Source organism: Thunnus albacares, chromosome 14, assembly GCF_914725855.1.
Source record: "Thunnus albacares chromosome 14, fThuAlb1.1, whole genome shotgun sequence".
Taxonomy (NCBI): domain Eukaryota; kingdom Metazoa; phylum Chordata; class Actinopteri; order Scombriformes; family Scombridae; genus Thunnus; species Thunnus albacares.
This window is the reverse complement of record NC_058119.1, coordinates 6,682,090-6,690,161: the sequence shown is the minus strand read 5'-3', so window position 1 is coordinate 6,690,161 and position 8,072 is coordinate 6,682,090. Positions and strand designations below refer to the sequence as shown.

The 8,072-nt window shown below is 39.7% G+C and overlaps 1 long non-coding RNA gene across 2 annotated transcripts; it reads left to right on the top strand.

Annotated features, from left to right (window-relative positions):
* The first annotated feature begins 251 nt into the window (after nucleotides 1-251).
* Nucleotides 252-7,193, top strand: LOC122997172. Of its 2 annotated transcripts, none has more exons than XR_006407163.1 (4): nucleotides 252-333; nucleotides 946-1,016; nucleotides 2,074-2,119; nucleotides 6,682-7,193. It is a non-coding gene; the product is annotated as an uncharacterized LOC122997172 (long non-coding RNA). The 2 variants fall into 2 exon arrangements; XR_006407164.1 differs by lacking the exon at nucleotides 6,682-7,193 and adding an exon at nucleotides 2,740-3,572.
* Nucleotides 7,194-8,072: the final 879 nt, after the last annotated feature.

Below are 8,072 nucleotides of genomic sequence, written 5' to 3'. Positions count from 1 at the left end.
TCCACAACAGAACAGGGGAGCATATAGCTATGGGCTATACAGAAATATGTTGAATATTTATATTAATAGTGTAGTTTGTGGGCGATCTGGGATTTTAAATTATAATTATACTGGAATAATATGTCAGTGCTAAATGAAATCACCCATAACTCGCTCAGGGACATTCTCCCTTCTGCTCACCAGGGGGCACTTACACTCCAGAGTAACTCATGAGGGAATGGTGTGAGGAAATGTGTCTAGACATGTTCTTTCTAGGATCCCCTCTGTCACTGCACACAGGTGAAGGGCCTCTGACAGTTACCCCGTGACCCTGGCCAATGCCTGTCTGCTCTGGTATGTATCATCTGGCCGCTCATCTGGAAGAGAACAAACTCACACACATACGTATACACACATGTTACCAATCATTCCCAAGGTGTTACACTGGCGCAGCACAGTGTTTCCATTAAGCAGGTGGGCAGGAAGGACAAAAGGGCATGTTTTGCTTACAATATGAGAGTACACACTGAACAAATTCCCCTTTATAGCCTTTATTTGTTTGAGCCAAATTTGACTGAGTATGCTTGCTGCTTTGCAGAAACACTTGGAGCTGCATAGTACATCTTTAGCTGTCTAATGTTGGACTCTGAGGAACTGCAGCCAAGCAGGGGGTTGTCTAACGATACTTATATTTTTATCAGCACCCCTGAAGTTTGTATTGTTGCAATAAATGCAACAATGTGACTGTTATGGAGTTGTGTAAGATATATGTCATGCTGTGGCAACATAGACTTCTTTGTGGGAAGATAAAATAATAATGCCACGCCAAGTATTATTATTATTGTATTAACATCACTGTGGGAATCTGGACTTTGCTGTGTTATCTTTGAACAAGAATAAGAGTCTATATCATATTTAGTGGTGATGATAAATAGCAGCCTGAAAAACAAACTCTCCTTTTTGCAGTAGAGATGGTGCAGCCGAGGACACTCAGGCTGGTGAGGATGAGCCATCTGAGATGGCCCCCTCCTGTTCAGGTCAGTCCCTACCACGTTTAGACCTCTGATTTATTTAGTGGCATGAAGCAAGTAAGAAAAAGAAATTATCAGCATCTCAAGGCCATTTTCAGTAAAGCTGTGCAATCACACTGAATGAGTAGATCTTGTGGATCATTGTGTTGTATCCCCATTAATACAAAAACACACAGTGGCACATGAGTGTTCTTTTACTTCCTGGGTGTGACCACCGTAAATGCCTCTTGAATATTTATTTATTGTCTTTTGTTAACGTACTTTGAAAATGTTCACAAAAGAAAATAGAAAAAAAGGTTAGAAATAGTTGTGTGGTTGTTTTTTCCATGGCCCCGAGCAGAATGTGTTTTATTAATATTTTAATATTTTAAAAATATTTGTTTTGCAGCATTGAAATCTGACCTTATTTTCAACGTTTTCACATAATATTAATAAACTATTATTAATAGAGTATTATTACACATTATTACAAGCTGTAAACCACAGTGGACACATCAATAACCTAGTGGAAAAACAAGAATAAAAGCTTTTTTCATGTTTTCAGAGTAATGTGAAAAATGAATACCCATTGAAAAATAATCTGACTCAGGGGATAATAATTCATGCACGAAAGGGCTAGCATCTCTGTGACCTAGGAACCTTGGTGCCTTGAATATCAACACACTAACATGCTCACAACAACAATGCTATAATGGATATTTTCTGGACCAAACTGGTGAACTGACTGACCAACCAACAGACATTGCAATCACAAGCTGATATATCTTGCTTTTTATTGTCAGCTAAACTAAACTAAATGAAAGCCAGCATTATCTTTATAATCTTTTTCATACCTTGCTTAAATCCATCAACCCTCTGGTTGCAAAGTCTGCCACTTAAATCTGTGGAAGACGAAAAACACCCGAATTAGAGCTTTATCAACAACTGCAACGCTGCAAAAATGTTTTTATTAATGAGCTATTTTGAGATCATTTAATCAATTAACCTTAGCCAAGACTTGTGCAATTGAGTTACATTATGGGTCACAGGGATATTTTATAGTGTTGCCACTTCTTTTATACAGAAAGAGCACATGCTGCTGCATGTTGTCTGATGTACCATATCGCAAGGTAAGTCACTGACACTAACAAGTTGCTTTAACTAATGGCTACTATTGAGTGAGTCACTTATCACTGCATGTCTTTGATAACTGCCAACCTCGGGTGTAATTAAAGGTTTGAGGGGTGGTCTAGAGCAATCTGCTGTAGATGTTTTGGCTGGTCTTGTCATCCTAGAAGCCTCTAATGATCTGTCTGGGATTGTGATTGATGAAGCACTTAGCATCAAATCAAAGCACAGGGAACGCTCTCTGCTTGCTAAGCTGTTTGCAAGCTAACAGGCACTGTATTTGCGTGATACAAGTCTATTACTGAGGTGTCCTTGATCTAAATTAATGACCTCCGTGTCAACATTAGAAGCACAACCTAATGCACATTAGGAGTCAACTGACGTAGCTCGGCAGGTATACATAAGCTATAAACAACATGGGTCAGTGGATCAGGCCTCGGTTCAATAAAATGCAGGTGTTGGTTTCTTCATTTTGTTACAATTCATGAACGCCTCAGCATCTGCAGTGCACTGAATGCTTTACTGCTTTAATGATAATACAGTCTTTTTACAGGATTTCAAAGATAACCTTATTGCCAAATGAATGAGTTTCTTTGTGTTTATTTCTCTATTAAATACACAGCGATTTCACACAGCTGTGCACACAGGTGTGACCATCTGGACAATGCCTCAGAGCTCTCATCACTATGAAACTATTTCTACAGCATCAAGGTGGCTCCTTTGCAGCATGAGAAAACATTTCCATTCAGTTCTTGCAACCAAGACATCAACCAACAGCAATGGGGTGTTTTAGTTCTATATTGCTAGCTCAAATGCAAGAAGCCTGTGGGGAGGGATGCATGCTATATAGCCAACAATGCCATATACAAAATCAACCCACTGAAGCCTTTTTTCATCTCACTCATCAAAAAAAGAACAGTGAACATAAATCTAATGAGATCAGGGACCCGAAAACCGGCATGTTTCCCAAAATACACGTCGGATTATCACAAACACAAAAGGCTCACGAACATAAGAACTGTGCAGATAAACGTGTTTCTTGCACATATTTTAAAGGCTCGTTGTTTTATTTCCCTTTGTGATTACTTATTCATTTGTTTGTTGATTTATTTTTCATCGCCTTGGGTGCAGAGGGTATGTGTTTGATGTGCTCCCATGGCAGTCTTTACTAAAGGGGGAGGAAGGCTGCTGCAGCATTCAGGTCAAAGGGAGGAGAAAGAGACATGTCTGCTTATTTGCGGCTGCATTATAAAAGCCTGTGATTAATCCTTTGAGGCGATGAAAAGGATATAAAAAACTTTAAGGTGAGATCAGGGCTGCAGAGGAAGAGCTCATTGTAAAAGCTGTCTTTGCAGGCATGCGTGAGTGGTGGCATAATGAAGCACAATCTCCACATGCTGATGCTCCTTGCAGCACTCTGATAGTTGACCTCTCACCATTCTGCAGGAGGGAGAATGCCAGCAGAGGGTCACGGGTGCAGTATTTCACAGCCCCACTTCAATTTCCTCTCCAATTTTCTTACTTTAACCTTCTCATTAATTGTAAAAACTATAGGGAGAAAAAAAAAGAAAAATGTAACCTTCAACAAAATCATGATTTTTTTGGGTAGTAACTACTGGCAAACATTAAAAGTCACTACTAAGATATTTATTTATTTATTTATTGTTAATAATGATATATTGTATGTTAATCAAGGCCTAGCCTACTTGCATCATCTCTTTTACATAGCGCACAAAAACTGAGGCTAGCTGTAAAAGAGTGCCTGCTGCAGTCACCGATAAGGCACAATGAAAAGAAATGAATAGAGTAGAGCAAGCAGGTAGATGCCATATTCTGTTTCCTATGCTGACAGTTTGTGTGCAGTGTTAGGGACCCAGTTTTTATTCCTAGTGGGGTCAGTGACTGGAAAAAAACTGTAAAACACACCAAATCTACTCAACACGAACAGAGTATGGAAAAGTGGCAGCTCTATCAAAAGTCAAAACTAAGCGGCTCTGTCGTTGCTCAAATGAGCACAGCTCACAAGAAAATCATTAAAGAGAATTGGGAATTTGACTCCTCCGTTGTTGAAATTATCTTGTGTTTGGGAAATCAAGAGATTGCTTTTACAGGACACAGTGAAATGTCCTGTGAGGGCTCAAGCAACTGTGAAAACTTTTTGGAAATGTGCAGCTTCCTTGCCAAGCAAGATGCATCATTTTGTATGATGCAGCAGAAATCATGTACTCTCACAAGCCATGACACCCAAAATTAGTTCATGCAAATAGCTTCTGGTATGGTGCGGAAAGAAATCATCAAAGCGATTGAGGGGGATGATTTTTTTACTCTCATGGTTGACGAAGCTCAAAGCTTCAAATCCGAACAAATGACAGATTGCGGTCGCTAAACTCACAATATGGAAATATAAGAGCATTTCCTTGGATTTGTTGACTGCTCTGAAAGGACTGATGCAGAGGCAATGTATGGTCAATTTAAAAAGTTCCTGAATGAACATTTCCTACCTTCCTTGTTGCACAATGTTATGATGGTGCTGTCGTCATGACAAGTTAACAGAGTGCAGAAAAGGATGCGCCAAGATCGCCCTGGGGCCATCTGGTATTAGCCTAATTGAAGCTTACAAAGTCAACTGGAGAGTCTGTACACCTTTTTTGGCCAACCTGGAACCATGCCTTCCTACAGATGCAGAAACAGCTGGGAGTGAAAGCGGACCTGTCTGCCTTGAGTGACACACGATGGACCTGTAGATGGCATAACATGTCATCTGTGAGGAACTCTTTGAAGCCCTTCATGACCGCTCTTGCTGAATTTTCTGTGCCCACGGACAGAGGCTTCAGTTCTGCTTCACAACACAGGAAGACAAGAATTCTGCATGTGCTTGATTGTGCTCTTCCATGCCATGTTGCATCTCAGGCCCTCCAGAAAACAGATACGATGCTTGCTCAGGCTTCCAGTGTTCTACAGGCCTGCATCCAGGGGCTTGGAGAAATGAGAAACAATTGGGAAGGGATATGGTAGGAGATACTTTCTGCAAGTCTTGTAGTGGTATTTCTGTCACAGAAGAGGAGCCCCGACATAAGTGCCCTGCATGGAAGCCAGCCACATTAACTTTTGCACTTGTGGAGACCATGCTGGAGCAACGGGAGTTTCAAACCTCTGGTTCAGGGAGCCCTGAGGACCGATTGGCTTAACACCTCTTCTATCAGGTTATTGATATACTTGTTGGAGCATGCCACGAATAGTTCTCAAAGTAAGCAATGCAAGTTGCAAAAAGTGTAGATACTGTCTTAAAGTGTGATGTTGATGGTGCTTCAGGATTGATTAAGCAGTACTCTTAAACTCCCTCCATCAATGCTGACCTTGCCCACACTGAAATGTCATGCTGACGTAATGCATGATGTAACAGGACAGAGTGCACAGAGAACTCAGCAGCCACACATTTCTCCGTTCTCCATTTCTCTGTTTTGCATCTTCAGGTTAGCCTAACCTCTTGTCGCTAACTTTGGAGCTAATCCCCTTCACTTTTCCAGCACTTGGGGAAACAATAGACTTGACTTTTTAGCATTTATTAACTGACACACTGTAGTCTGTACTGTACATTTACTGCCAGACTGACAATTTACTGCTAACCTTTTCCTCTGCTCCGCTCGCATTCACTGTCACCTGCCGCTCGCTCTTTCCCACCTGCTACACAAACATACTGAGCAACGCCCTACTCCTAAACAGAATTACGCTGCCAATATTTTCCCAGGCAACAACACAGAGGTTGACTCAAGTTTCAGAACAGCACTGCACAGAGACTCCCAAACACTATTGATTTCCGAATGAATGGATATTTTTGGCATTAAAAAATATTTTTTTTGGCCTGGCGGGGGTTCTTGTTGTGATAATTATAGGAGAAACACTGATTCAGTGAACGCTGTTGAGTACAGTTAGACCTAGCAGTCTCCATTAAGTTGGGCGAGTTCAAAGTTGTGAAAACAATGGGGGTGTTTTGAATACACCCCCCATTTTCCCAGGTAATTTGTTAGTCTGTCCCTCCCGCTGCAGGAAATAACGGATTAATCCTGGAAGGCTACTGACGTAGCATTTTTCTCCTTATGAAAGTAACATGATTATTACAAGATTATTCGACCAATGAGAATTTAGTCGGACGGGAGCATATCGACCAACTAATCGTCCTGTCAATCAGGAGACTACGGCCCTTGATTTTACCCCAACTTTACTAAAGTGCTCAAAGTGGCCCTCTCACTACCAGTGAGAATAGCGACATGTGAAACATCCTTCTCAGCAATGCACCGGGTCCAGAGCTGGATGAGAGCAACAATGGACCAGGAGAGACTTTCCTCTCTTTCACTTCTCTTCATTGAGAGTGACATAACTAAGAGGATTAAACCTGAGCAGGTTGTTGATGCATATGATGCAAAGGCCCTGCAGCAGATGCTGCTCCATTAAGGTAGGAAATTATTATAGGGATATAGGCTAATGTTTTGTCCATAAATTAGTTCTGCAGAGTTTGTTTTGAGCTGTTTTCTGTTGTTTCTACTCTAATTATGGCCTATATTAGGGAAAGACACAGGACGGCAGTCCAGACGCAGAATAGGACAGAGCAGGAGAGAGAGAAAGCAGAAAGAGAGAAGATTAAGCAGCACACAGCCCACTGACACCTGAACCTAACAGTTAAAAATTTAAATAAGTGAATAAATACAAGTGATATAATTAAATATACTCTATAACAATATTGAATGTTTTATATGTAGCATACAGTATTTTGTACCCTAAAGGAATAAATACTACAGTCATACAGGCTATAGGCGACATGAAGGGAAAAAGCATTATTATTATTATTATTTCAAAATTCATTAATATTGTTTTTGAACATTCTTGTTATTAATTTTATTCCTGCTCATTCTATTTCTATACAAACCAATGTAAACTACCCTAGTGAAAAATAATATACGGTTACACTCACATAGCTGTTCATTTCATGCTTGTTTTGTTTCATATCTGGTGTACTGCAAGATACTTGTAAAGCTCTAGCTGTTGTGGTGGAAAAAGCTATGATTATTTTCATTTTCAGCTTGCTATGAATTATTTCTATAATGTGTTGGTAAAATAAAAAAAAGTTATAATAATTATGGGTTTGAGATCCCCCGTCTACTGCACATTTTCATCCATATGAGATGTATGACTGTGATCCTCTTCAACAATACCAAAACAAACATCTCTGACTGGTAAAGACAAATTGACCTCAGGATAAATTAATGTTAATCTGTGTGAAGAATGATTGGAATTATTCTGCTGCACCATCTCAGTTTGATGACACCAGTGATAATAACGTATAGGCTTAATAGGAAGTTTGATTGCAATTTTTAGTCAAATGTTCACAGTTGTTATTTGTAAGTGCCACTCTAGCTGTTAGGTGAAGCTAATTTTGTCTTGTGAAAATCCTAGGAAATTTAGTTTTCCCATACCTGATGCCCTAGCGCAGCTGTGGTAAAAACACATGACGGGATATTAAACAAGCATTTGCAGCCCATTTTTAGGTACTAAACAGCCAAATTGAGATTCTCCATTTTGCACCTGTAAAATGGATAGGAATGGAAGGATTAGCATGAAACTTTGTACATATATTCATGGTCCCAAGAAGATCATTTACTTAAATAAAAGTACCAGTACATCAATGTAAAAATACTTCATTACACATAGAAGCATGCATGTAAAATCCTATTTAAGTAAAAGTATATGAGTATTAGCAGCAAAATGTAATTAAAGTATTAAAGTAAAAGTAGTGGTTTGACCCCTCAGACTGATAAATTATTATCATCATTAGATTATTAATGTGAAGCATCAGTGTGTAAGCAGCATGTTACTGTTGTAGCTGATGGAGGTGGAGCTAGTTTGAACTACGGCCCTATACACACCTGGCATTAAAATGCATCTTGAGTAATCCGATCA